The 13,236-nt window shown below is 40.2% G+C and overlaps 1 protein-coding gene across 7 annotated transcripts in view; it reads left to right on the top strand.

The window, feature by feature from the left end:
* The window catches only part of ESRRG (estrogen related receptor gamma), a 412,693-nt gene that overhangs the window by 49,082 nt on the left and 350,375 nt on the right, over positions 1 to 13,236 (top strand). For 2 of the 7 annotated variants that reach the window (XM_068153478.1, XM_068153476.1), the window contains exon 2: positions 5,104 to 5,149. The exons of 3 other annotated variants lie outside the window; for them this stretch is intronic. The gene's annotated coding sequence lies outside the window, so the exon portion shown is untranslated. Of the gene's footprint in view, positions 1 to 5,103; positions 5,150 to 5,394; positions 5,430 to 13,236 lie in introns of those variants that run through there. 2 more of the 7 variants (XM_068153474.1, XM_068153471.1) reach the window with 2 other exon arrangements.

Below are 13,236 nucleotides of genomic sequence, written 5' to 3'. Positions count from 1 at the left end.
GCACCAGCCAAGGAAGGGGAGGATGAGGTACCCAAGCCAAGGGAAAGTCGGGGAGCAACCACCAGCTGCAGGTGAGATGTGTCCTCACTTTGCTTCCACTTACTGTGGTCTCTTCATTTAAGTGGAAAACTGGGCTTCTCCATCCCTTACTCGCATCAGTATGCAAAAAAAAAAAAAAAGGGTGGTGGTGAGGGGTTGGCTCAAGTGATAAGCGATTCCAAGTCACATCCACAGCTTGTAGCAAGGGAAGTGCCACCCACAAGGCTCTCAGTTTGAAAGCACATTTGTATTCTCATCCTCATGCAGCACCATGCTTGTTAACTCCAAGACAGGCACTAAACTGGTACAGTCGTGTTTGTTGAAGGTAGCGAGTTCCAAAATGCTGTCCAGAAAAAAAAATAATGGGAGCTGCTATTTTTATACAGCCAGTACTAGGAAGAAAAAGGAAGGGCTCCTAAATGGCTATTATGTGAAATAGCTCCCTCTGTCTGATGGGACACGGGCAGCTTATGTTCTGTCATGGTTTTTCAGAAGGATGGGTTTGGGCTTTTCCTGTGTCATATAGCACCATGAAGGAGGAGGAGGAGGAGGAGGAGGCTGGTGTGAAGAGGCCGAAGAGCTGTTTTTCCCTTTCTTCTCATTGCACCTGCCTGTGCTGTAGGTGGGGGAGTAGAAGGATGTCTGCTGCACAGGGCCACTTTCACTTTGTTCCTGGAGCAGGTCCTTACTGTTTAATCCATTTCCCATTGCAAGTTTTTTTTTTTTTTGTTTTGTTTTGTTTTGTTTTTCCAGGATAGTGCAGCAAGAAGATTGCTCTTTGCTTGAAGCGAGGCTGCAGTCAAGTTTCTCTGAAATGATTTTGTTTGTTCACTTGTAATCAGTCACAGCTATTCTGACATGCTCAAACATGCTGTTGTACTTCCCTTAAGAAATAATGTAGAGATAAAGAGATTCCAGTATTAACCTCTTTGTCCCCCCTCTAATAAGAGAACAATCTTCCTTTGGGTCTAGTAAAAGATCTACTTTCTCCCAGAGCTTCTGCAGAGGTAAAGTCCTTCAGTAGTTGAGGTTGTGAGAGAAAACTTCATGCAGAAGAGTAAGGTTTCTTCAAGCGGAGTCTGGTTTGAGTTCTCAGAAAGTCAGCGTGGGAAGTTCTCCTTAAAAGCTGAACTTTGATGTTGGCAGGCAAGACAGATTCAGAAGTTTTGGGAACATAATTCCCCCCTCCCCCCCCCCCATCTTTTTTAATTATATGACATGCAGAAGACCTGTGAATAGGATATTTTTAGACTGTACATTCAAATATACAGTGTCATAGTATGATAGCAAATTAAAATTCTTAGTGAATACCTCTTTTCTAAAATCACAGAAAAAGAAATGTACTGTAGCTTGTAGTGGAAAGTTTGATGAACAGCAGTATGCCACTCTTCCCAGAAATTCTGCTGTTGTGACTAAAACATCGCTAGTTGCTCTCATTTAGATGAACCCTTTTGGAAGTTCTCTTTTTAAAGCTAGTGGATTGGACTTCTAATTTTAACTCTTGTAAATTATAATTAGAAACATTTCCAAACTTGTTTACAAACACCTGCACTTGACAGCGTGTGTCTGCAATTTTAGAAGGACTCACGTGTCACTTCCAGTGGGGATTGAAAGGGCGTCCGAGTTCTTTGTGTTTGTGCAGTTACCTTCAGGGTGCTGGAACAAAAGTGCAGTTTTTAAGACAAGGTTACAAAAATGTGATGTGTTGTGAGGGGATTGCATGCATCTAATCAGCAAATAGGTCTTATTGACTAGTTGTGGAAAGATTGTTATGTTGTGGTCATTTGGAACAAGACTCAAACTGGAACTTCTCGTTCCAAGAACTAATTTTGGTGGTTTGGTCTCTCAGTTGGAGAAGATGGTTTGCAGGTTTTCTGTATTTCTCTCTCCTTTAAATGTACTGCTTTCTTGACAGCTGTCCTTCAGAAGTTATTCAGAGAGTTTAAAATTACTTTTGAATAAATCATTGTTTTTTTTCCATACCAAGTTAGAAGTAAATTGCTGAACATGCAGTGAAGCAACAGAGCATGGTTCCCTTCCAGCTTGAGTGGGATGTGTGTGTGATCTATAGAAGTCCGTATGCAACTTGCTTGCTGTAGGATGAATATCATACTGTGTTACTCATTGGTTGACTATATAATCATGTTACAGGTAATCAAAATACTGCATTGAAAAAAAATAATCCTCTTGCTCCTTCATGTATGCTCTTAATAGCTGATTTTTAGCTGCATCACATAGGTTAACAATGTTGCTTATCAATTTCTAGTACTGCAGGAAAGCTTATCCTTACTAAAATTGAGGGGTATGGGAGGGTGGCAGGAAGAACCCTCCCAATAAGCTTCAAGGGTGTGGCTGAAGCAGAGGTAGTCAAAGCAGACTTAAGCAGTAAAGTGTCCTATTGATTGCTTTATGCTCTCATTGTTACCAATTAGTACGAAAAACTGTGGATAATTAGACCAGCCTGTTTGGTGGTTGTGTCCTCTACTGGGAGCTATGCTAGACCTTAGAGAAACTCCAATGCAGGAGAGAATAAGGAGGCCATGGAGAAAAATGAATTTTCTTTTCTACTGTTTTGCTGTTGAAAAAAGCATGAACCTGGATCCAGGTGAGCAATCTGTGTTAATGTCAAAGGATCCAGTCATCAGAGGTGCTTACCCTCTATCAGTTTCACTGAGAGTTCTTACCAATGGAATTAGGCACCTAAATACCTTTGTGTAAGCATGTTCTTTGAAGTTAAACCTGTCGTCTGCAGTTGGTGTCTTGTGCTTGACCCCTCTGCAGAGCACAAAGAATATACTCACTGGGGGGCTCTTCCAAAGCATTTGCTTTGAAGTAAACAAACAGATAATTAAATAAAGCTTATGGAGTCCAAGGTACAGGTTGGAAGAATTAGTTTTTCCATCTGTAAAACAGCTGTGCCTCATAGCTGTATTTCTGAATTCCTTTAGAGCAGTATGGTTTTGACAAGCATTCACTTTCTGTGGTGAAAAATGGCATTTCTTAAAATTTTCCTTTTTAGACAAGTAGGCTAGCCAAAATTATGATGTCATTTAGTCCACCATATAATTTCTTAGCAAGTATGGCTGTAGTTAATAAATTTTGTGTTCTAACTATATTAGGCTGTTACTGCCTTTGGAAATAGCTTCAAACACAGTTTGCCAGCTCCAGTGTTGTCAGGGTCCCAGCTGATCTGAGTTAGAAATATTTAACATTTTAGAAATTGCTCAAGATTCAAATGTGACCATAAAAATTAGACTCAAGTGGAATTTAATGCCATTTTCACTTAAGTAGAAACTTCTGGTTTATTGTGAATTCTATCTAGAGACAGAAGACTTTCCCGACTAATATACTGAGGGAATGTTGCTTCATACCAGCTTTTTCATTTTCCCTCTATTCCTGTTTGCTTGTATCTGTTCTGTGCCCACTTTCCCAAGTGTTAATACCTGAAAGTCTCTTCTAAAGGTTAGAGGAGGCTCAAAAGCAAGAACTATGCAAGTGTAGAAAGAGCCACCTATCCTGCAAATGCATCAAAAACATGCAGAAACCTCTTTGATGTCAGAAATCTCAAGTGGCTGTGAATTTAGTGTTAGTGGCAAGCTTTCTCAGATGCATATAATAAGAAAGGAGGGCCACCATGGAGTGTTTGTAGAGTTATCTAACCTGCATAAGCCTGACCAGTTATTTGGTGTGAATCTTTGGGTGAAGCGGAGTGCATGGTGTCTGTGTGAATGGAACCATTCTCAGGATAACCTGCATGGCTCATATATGGAAACAGCATGGGAAATTTTCTCTTTTGGTGCATTTAGAGGGGTATTTTTTTCCTCAGAAAGTGGTAATTAAGATAAATGAAGGATCTATGGAAAGATGGCAAAAGGGTCTCAGAGTTCTGCTTTGCTTCTTAGATTAACTCTTCTTTCAGGTAAAATTGTTACTCCTTGCAAAGAATCCCATGGTGTGATTGAACAGTTTGAGCCATGGCATGCACAGTATACCAGTGTGATTTAAGAGTTGAATTCATGTCCAGATAGCAGGGCGTATGAAGATATATACCATCATACCCCATGAGAGGGGAAACTCTGGGAGACATTGTCTGGTTGCAGTTAGAAATCAACCATGTGTGTAAGATGACTACTTGTATGTTGCCAAAAGGACTTAATGTAGGTTCCCAACCCATGAAGTCCCAGCTTTGAGTCAGAGCTGCATCCCCAGGGCTGGAACACACTGAAAATCCCTGAGATGCAGTTCATTTGCTTATTTCTGCCATGGTACATAGATACAAGCCAGTAAAAGTCCATAAATAGATATAAAACATGCATTTTTCCATAGAAGTAATGGAGATAAAGAGGACTGTGACTATTACTAGGGCCTATTGCAAATTATCTGTAGCTTAAATTTTTTGCAGTTTCTTATTACTGGTGCATATGCTTTATATAAGCAGCTGCTTGATATTTCTGAAGTAATCCAAGGCTATAAAAATATCTGGTTTTCCTTTTTAAAGAAACTGTTACATGCCACTTGTACCCTAGTTGAAGAGACCTTGAGCAAATATGTATGAAGTAAAACTGCTTCAGGACAGCCTGCATTGGTTCAGGGGACAGTTAATGATACATTTATGTGTGTGACCTGTCTGCCAAGTATTTGTACACTAATTAGATCCTATTTTGAGGGCAGAGCATGTGAGCTTGTACGAAGCCCCATATACAGGATGGGAAGGGCAAGGGGAGTTTTGTCCCTCCTGAGTAAAAAGCCCATCATCTTTATGCAGCACCACCTGGATGTGTGCATTATTTCTATGTAGCGTATGAATCCCTTTGGCTCATAGGGAGGCACTTCTTAAGTTGGCTTATTGAATACCTGTTGCCAGCTAAGGTGCTTGAATATAGAGCACTGGGGAAGAAACTGAACTGACTCAAAGCATTGTCATAGTTTTTAACTTTATGTGATGTCTTTTGCAGTATAGTATAAAATTACCTTTATGACTAGTGGCAGGACCTGTTGTGTAAGTAGTCCAGCCATGGTGCTGGTTGGTATCGTGCTTTTCACTTGAACCTCTCTGCGATGCAGGTCTTGGAGGAGTGAGTTCCTGGTACAGTCTCTGCCTGACTCCTTGGTAAGTCATTTGACTCTATCTTTCTGTATAGTCCTTTTCCAAAGTGCTGTGCAAAAATCAGTAAATTTTTCATAGCCTGCTTTAAAAAAGAGCTGCTAATCAATTTTTCTTATTATTTTATGCCCTGTGATTTTTACACCACCCCCACCAGCTGGTTAATCATGCAAAAGCTGAACACTTCATTAGCCAGAACATGTTTGCCCATGGGCATTTCTGTAGTAAATTAGTTCTTTCTATTTATACAGGTAAGTCATGGCCAAAAGTCTTTAAGGTGCCAAAGGTAAGGGTTCAAATTAATTCTTTTTCTGAGTTTTCAAGAGAACTAGGTTTAACTTTGCACACTGTTGATTTCAAATTACCTTTGAATTAAAGAAAGCATGGGTAAAAGAGATTTCTCAGGCTGTTTTGAAATACATTTGTCTTTCTGAATCTCAAATTTGGCCTTTGTAGTATAGCCTGCCCTAAAACAAACAAAGAAACCCCAACAGTCATAACACATACATGCCCCCCCCATATATATATATATATTTACACAGTACCTACATGCAGAGACTCTGGTTGGTTGAGTGGCATGTGGCATGTTGACCAGTGTTTTTCCTTTCTTACTTTGTCTTTTAAACTATTAATTGAAAATATGTGGTTTGTAGATGCTTTTTTCCTTCAAATCAAATGGTGCCCTCTGAAAGCCTAGTTTAGCTCGACAATGAATTTAGCTTTCAGGCTTTGGCCGTTGCAATATTGTTTGAATGCCACCATTTCCTGCAATCAATGTAATTTTATATCTACTTGGAATAGAAAGTCAAGATGGTGATTGCCTTAATTTAACTCAGTGTTGTATTCATTAAGGCGCTGATCCCGAATTCCTTTCAGATCAAAGTCTATCTTGATTTCAGTGGAACCTTTTGGTGCACAAGGTGTGTTGTAGCCTTCTAAAATGTTGTCATTGTGACTGGTGAATAAAAACTAAATGTGCTGCTAAATTTAGGCTGTTGCTCATGTCAGCTTCCTTTTCTAAATGACGGTAAGTGCATTCCATAAATAGTATGCCTCTTATGTTGTCATATCTCTTTGGCTTGCTTTGCAGTATTTTACAGGATATTTGCAAATGAATTTTGTGTTCAGTAGGCAGGGGATGAAAATAACACTACTCATTGGGACTCCATTAACCCACAGCTAATGAGGAACCATTTCAAGGATTGGATGAGTGTAATTCAGATTAGCCTGCGTGCCGGGCTGCTCTGCTTCTGCTCAGGCTTGCTCCGAGCCATGCTCTCGCTGCAGTCCGTAGGGACAGAACTCTCGGCAACGCAGCTGGCACCCCGGCACGGACTTTTTTTGGTTAAGTTTTCTGTGCTTCAGTTCCCCTTTCAGAAGGTAGGAGAGAAGAGTGAGTGAGAGTGTGTGTGTGTCTGTGTGCGTGCACGCTCGTAGATAGGTGGTGGTGATCTTGACCTCCATAGTCAAGTGTTTTGAGATGTAATGAAATACTCTACAAACACTGTACTTGTGCTTCCTGGTTGATAGCATTGTTACTTGTAGAAAAGGGTAGTACATGGTGACAGTAAAGGTGGTCCAGACTGGCCCTTAATTAATTTTATTTTCAAAATCTATATTAGTGACTGTCACGAGGGCACCTGGGCACTTTACATCAATAAAACAATCAATTTAAAAAATGTGTAGACCAGAACTCTGTGTTCACTAACAAAACTCTTCTTCCCTGTTACAATTAAAGGTCAGTCCAAGGCTGGCCAAGCAAGCAGGACTTATATTTCTGTGCCTTGGTGCTTGCCAGAGGTGGCTCTTTCGGAACACCACTGGCAGTAGCTTTCAGATGCCCGCGGTCCCCACGGAGAACATCTCACTGATGGCCAGTGACTTTTTTAACCCCCTGCACGTCTCAAATTGGTTTCAGAATCAATGGAAAATGTGGAGCAAGACTAGTTTGGAGGCCAGTCCCAATTAAAAATGTGGCTTTATCAGTTGCAAGCAGCCCGCTAATGTGCAGGAAAGAGGGATTTGGTGGAGCTGTGCTATTGGAGTGGAGAGAGGAAGAAAGAGACTTTCTTCTGAAGAGCAGGCTAGGGGTCTCTTAACTGAAGAAAGTTTTATTGATGATAAATGTTGCATTTTGCAAGCTTAGCAGATTCTCTAGGAATATAATGTTTCCTTTTTTTTTTTTCTCAACATGTGTTAATATTTTATGATGCCTGTGCATTAAAGGCCAGTTCCTACAATGTTTAAGTGAGTTTGGGCTGCTAAATTGCCTTCATGGACTTCTAAAAAAAAAACCACTACCGGTCACTACAGCTTAGCTGAGTTCTCAATCTCCTTTAACATGCTGATTTTATATTATCAGATTGCTTCTGTTTTTCATGCAGGAAGTGAGCATATGTAATTGAATTAAATGTTGCTGCAAAACTGCATTTTATTTATTTGTATTAGTACATTTGGGGCAATAATCCCACTTTAATACGTATCTAATTGTGCAAACAGCACTGCAACTAGGAGTTCCTGAGCACTGGGGTTATTTTTCAAATGTGAAGTGATAATATATTGTGATGTCTTGAAATCCAATTCAACTCAAGCTGAGTTTAAAAATCCAAGATCTGATTCAGGAGAATTCAGTCCCATCTGGCCAGTGGGTAGCAGGTGTGCAGTCTGTCTGTGTGTAAGGGAGGGAAGCGATTGCAAGCAGTGCAGCATTTCTCTATTTTTCTGTAAAGCTTTAATTCCAGTTTAATGCTATGATCTCAGGCTCTCTGCCACTTAAGTTCTTGTGTTAACTACCAACATCTATTGTTGGTCTCTGTAGAGAACATAATGTTGATGGTGAATGGCAGAAACAAGCAAGTGCACAGCATTATAGAGAAACATGCTTTCTAACTTGTAAAGTTTTGATTTAATTTCTGATTACACCTAAGACTTTTTGTGTGGGACAGTGTATTTGTATGAATTAAGAATTTGGATCAGATACTGCCAGTTACCCTTTGCCTGTGAGCTTTTCACTAAGGAAGTTTAAGAACTTGCTCTTCCTTGGCTATTGCCATTAGCTATCAAGTCAGCACCCTTTTGCACTCCTGTCAACTCTTTCTTTTCCAACTGCTAAATATTACTTGTTCCTTTTATTTGTCTTCACTGCTGTATAACTTTGTGCCGGAAAGTCTTTTGGCACATGTGGTTTTCATGGGATTTGGCACACAAAGCACTACTTTAAGACAATAAGTAAGCAAACAGTCATACTTCTGGTTTTTAACTTCACGCTACTACAGTAAATGACACTTTGCTACTGTATTTCACAGTTGTTGTTGTTTGGGTTGTTGTTTTTTTTGTGGTGAACTGACTCGATTGCTAACTGAGTGACGCTGGTGCCATGTTGCCAAGGGAAGTCCATCTGGTTTGACAGACAAAATGATAAGCATTTCTCTGGACATCCCTGTAAAAATCTTCCTTTTATTTATTTGCTTTATGAAGTTAAATGGAAGAGGTCATCCCCTTTGAGAGAGCAAATTCTCTTTTTTCCCTAGCAATAGGGCTTTGCATGAAAACATTTTTTATTAAGCAAGTCATCCATACTGCACCGTAGGCTGTTTGAGTGTAACAGTATGTTACAGTCTGCAAAGTTAATGCAGTTAATATTCAACTGAACTTTTGGGGGGTTGCTAATCCCCTAGGCAGGCTTAGCAGAAAGGGCAAACATATTTATAGCACTTTGAATCAGACTGCAGTGAACAAGTAAGAGTATGTGTTATACCATGCAAATGTTACACAATTTCAGGAAAGCTCGCTGCATAATCATCTTTTAATAGTACTTAAGTTGGTGAGATATCTTGTCTATAAGCAACAAAGTTGGTGGTTCAGTGGACAACGGGTCTGTTAAAATGAGACTCTGTGAAAGGTCTTGAGAATCCTGTTCTGGTGATAAATTCTGCAAGTTCTGTAACAGCTTTATGGGCTGTTTAATTAGGAGCTAACTGTATTCTTTAAGCTCTGTCGTTTGTATTGCTCCCTGATAGGATTCCATTGGACTTTGTCACATATCTGACTGACTGTGTGCAGGGTTATCAGTAACCTGTTTCATATAGACTATGGTCTCACTATATTTGCAGATGTAAGAAGATGATTCCTGAATGATCTTCCTCTGGAGTGGAAGTGTTACACTGGGTAGAGTCTTCTCTGGTTAGAGCTGTGAGCACGCTAGGTGAAAGAAACAAGTTAAGTCACAAGCTGTGGGAAGTTCATGGAGAACTGAAGTGCTCAAAGTGAGAATGTCCAAGAAAGTGACATTTCTGGGAGACAGAAACTATCCATATTTATGTCATGGGTGACACCTGCATTGAGTGTAAGGTTCTGTGGAAAAGCACATGAAGGCCCTGTCATTATTCTAACCCAGCAGGAGCCAGAGAAAAAGAAAATCTGACCTTGGATTTTCCACAGAATTTGATTGTGTAGAGTTTTTCATACAATAAGTAAGAAGTCCATCATCTGGTAGTCAACAAAAAGACATTTGAGCATTTTTAATTTTACTTTGAGAGGGATTAACACAACCGCTAACAGCTGCCGCATGGTAGATGTTTTTAAGGTGAAACTTCTGGCGTCATGCAAACACAGAATACAAGCCTAGCAAAATGGCTCTTCTATTCTCATTATGATTTTTAATGTATTTTACCTTTTGAACATTTTTTTTCCATTTTTTTCCTAGAGGTTAAATATTGGAATGACTGAGTCCAACATGGAACTTGGCCTTAAGGGAAGCTTGGGTGCCTGTACTCAAGTAATTTTTCTATTTGTCACCTTCCCTGCACCCACTCCCTACCTTTCATTTTTGGCTTTTGTGAACCACACTGGCTCTTTACGGTCCTTTGGGAAAAAGTAAGTCTTACAAAAGAATTTATGTCAGAATTGTTAGGATAAATGGAAATATGTGGATAAAGATTTTTCAAATCTGTTTGTTTATTCTATTAAAGATAGAGTGACTGAATACCAGAGTAAGTTAGAATTTTGTATTGGAATCATTGGTATGTCTGAAGCATCTCCCCTATGGGGCCAGGCTCCAAGAGTTGGGGTTGTTCAGCCTGGGGAAGAGAAGACTCCAGGGAGTACTTAGAGCAGCCTTCCAGTACCTGAAGGGGGCATACAAGAAAGCTGGGGAGGGACTTGTGCATGGATTTATAGTGATAGGACAAGGGAGAATGACTTTTGGCTGGAACAGAGTAGCTTTCAATTGGATATTAAGAAGAAATTCTTTACAGTGAGAGTGGTAAGACACTGGAACAGGTTGTCCAGGGAGGTTGTGAATACCACCTCTCTGAATGTGTTCAAGATGGGTTGGACAGAGTCAATGTGGTCTAGTGGAAGGTGTCCCTGCCCATGGCAGGGGGGGTTGGAACCAGATGATCTTTAAAGTCCCTGTTAATCCAAGTCATTCCATGACTCTATAGCTGAAGTACCAGCAAATAACTAGTTTACTATATGCAACATTTCAAATTCCAGAGTATATAAAAATATTAGTTCAAAGGTCAAAAGCCTCTCACAAGGAAGGAAAGAAATTTGAAGGGAGTTTGTGCTAATCAGGTCAAGACTTAGTAGGTCTGTAATGGGTGCACAGGGATGATGTGGTCTGCTTTGATTCCTTACCCTGAATGTCCCCAGCTTGTCACCACCCTCTATGCAAATACTATGCAAGATTCAAGCTTATTCCTCAATATCTATAATGAGACTTTGTAACATTTCTATAATTTTATTAAAGAATAAATACAAACATAGATAGTAAATACCTAACTTCACAGAGAATGCCAGTGGAGATGTGCTGGATCTTAGCTACACGTCCTGCAGCCATCTTGGAGCTAAGAAACAAACAAGGCCATCCACAGGTTTATTGGGAAAACAAAGAGTTAACACTTGGTAATGTTAACTGTGATAAAAGGTAGGTGTGTGTGTGTCACTGTGCCACACTCTAGACATTTATGAGCTCTTTTTATAGTAGCATTCCCAGCAGCATTCCCAGGAGCGGTCCAGGTCCAATCAGAACTGGTATGCCATTGTGCGAGGTGTTGTTCCAATTCATGTGTAAATGTGGAGTGGTTGCTGCCCTGAGGATATTACAGTGAAATTACAAACAGGATAAAAAATAGTAGATGTGGAGAAGAAAGAGGGCAGTTACAGCAAGGTGCAGTTGTCTTGTCAGGGTTGTGGTACATACAGCCTGATACCAAATGATGTGCATTTCATTTATTTATAAGTCTGCTGCTTTCAAAACAATTAGCTTTATTGTCTTTTGTTTGTGTTTTGGTTATTTAAACAGAAATGTAGAGGGTATGAAATGAATCACTCCTGAGATCCCTCTAGCCTCCTGTTCTGTCTCTAGCAATGACCAACCCCAGATGCCTCAAGGAAAGTTGTGAGCCTCACAATGGGCAGACATGGGATAATCTTCTCTCTACATGATCTCATCCTAATCTTTCATTATTAGGGATTAATTTAAGCTTTGAAGCATGAGGTTTAAAAAAAAATTATATTTGTTGGTCCCCCTCCTCCACCATCAATCTTGTTTAAAGTATGAAATATCCTCCCAAGCCTGTGATCTGAGCTGTTCTGGGGGTAATCCTACAAAATTTTCATCTTGAGAACTACTGTGGTGGTTTTGCTTCCTCTAATGCCAGAAGGTAGATCCATTTCCACAGGGAGGTGGGTGAAGGCAGAAGCATGGTGAGCAGTTATGGCCTGGGTGTTCCCATGTCAATGTGGCTCATTTGCAGTAAAGCACAACAGGAAATAACCATAAATAAAACTAGGAACCTTTGTATTAATTTCTTTTGCTGCGTACATACGAGCAGCTTGCCATTTGCATATGTGAATCTTGTCATAACAATTTCGGGAAGTGATTTGTTAATAATCAAGTTCTCAGAACAGCTCTAAATCAGTAATTGATGTAGGTCTGGATAAAGCAAGCCTTCCGCCTGCCTATTTTGTGGAGCATTTTTGGCAGGTTTCAAGCTAGCGTGAAAACTAGCCATCAGAATAAAATTTAGGACAGCTGGGATGCTTTGCAGTGAAGACTTTTGGCTCCACAGTTCAAATAATCACAATAGCAGCTCAATTTAGCCTTTGGCTGGATAGGTTTGGCAGGGCACAATGAAAAATAATTATTTCATGGCCTGCTTATTTGTCCCTTAACAAATAAACTCTCTGACCTATGCAGGCTTATGTAAATATGCTGCCGTATGTGGGGTTGTAGAACACTGTCATGTCCCCATTTGGAAATATGTTTTATTTCACCCTCATGTTGCAAATGTTTCTGTGTTTTTTTAGAGGTCTGTTTGGGCAGCAAAGAAAGGGACAGAAGGTATCAGATACCAAAGCCCAGACAGCCAGGCACAGAGTCTAAAAAGCCATCTAACAGTCTTCTTTCTGAAAACACATCCATTAGTATGCAGTGTTTTCACTGCTGTAATAATAAGAGCAATCATGATACGAACAAGTCCGTCTCTTCACAGCCTTCCCACGCGGGATGGGGAATGACAGCTCCTAAAGCATTTGGATATTTGCCTGAATGTATGCTGCTTAGCTAACCACAGTTCAACTTGCTCTCCATCTTACAGCTTCCTGGATATCCTTTCCAATTGTTTCAGTGACAGCTTAAAATGTGAGGCTTGGAGGGGGAGAGATAAAAGCTTAGCAAAAGGCTTTTTGTGTGTGTATTTAAGGGGAAGTTTTATTACACTTGATGATGGAGAGACATGCCACACTATTTTCTGTCCTATGATTTTAGTATTTGCACTTCCTGTTGCACTGGCAGCAGCCAATCCATAATGTTGTCTTTCTCTTTCCCACTCTGGAGGGGGGAAAATACACAGAGGCATACAGATTGACGGTTTTATCTTCTGACACCACCACTTTTGTTCTGAAACAGTAGAAGAAAGCCTTTTTTCCCCAGTGATCCTAGAGATATCTCTAGAACGTCAGCCTTTACACACTTGTGCGCACAGGCGCACACACGTGCGTGCACACGTGCGCTGGTTCTCGTTAAGGTGGCTATGATCTGTTTTTAATAGTGGCACTTCTCAAAGTGTCATTTAAAAAAACATCAG

The sequence above is a fragment of the Melanerpes formicivorus genome, unplaced genomic scaffold (assembly GCF_026170545.1).
Source record: "Melanerpes formicivorus ecotype bairdi unplaced genomic scaffold, bMelFor1.0.p_v2 SCAF_26, whole genome shotgun sequence".
NCBI lineage: Eukaryota > Metazoa > Chordata > Aves > Piciformes > Picidae > Melanerpes > Melanerpes formicivorus.
The sequence above is the reverse complement of the archived record's forward strand: the minus strand, read 5'-3'. Positions and strand labels throughout refer to the sequence as shown.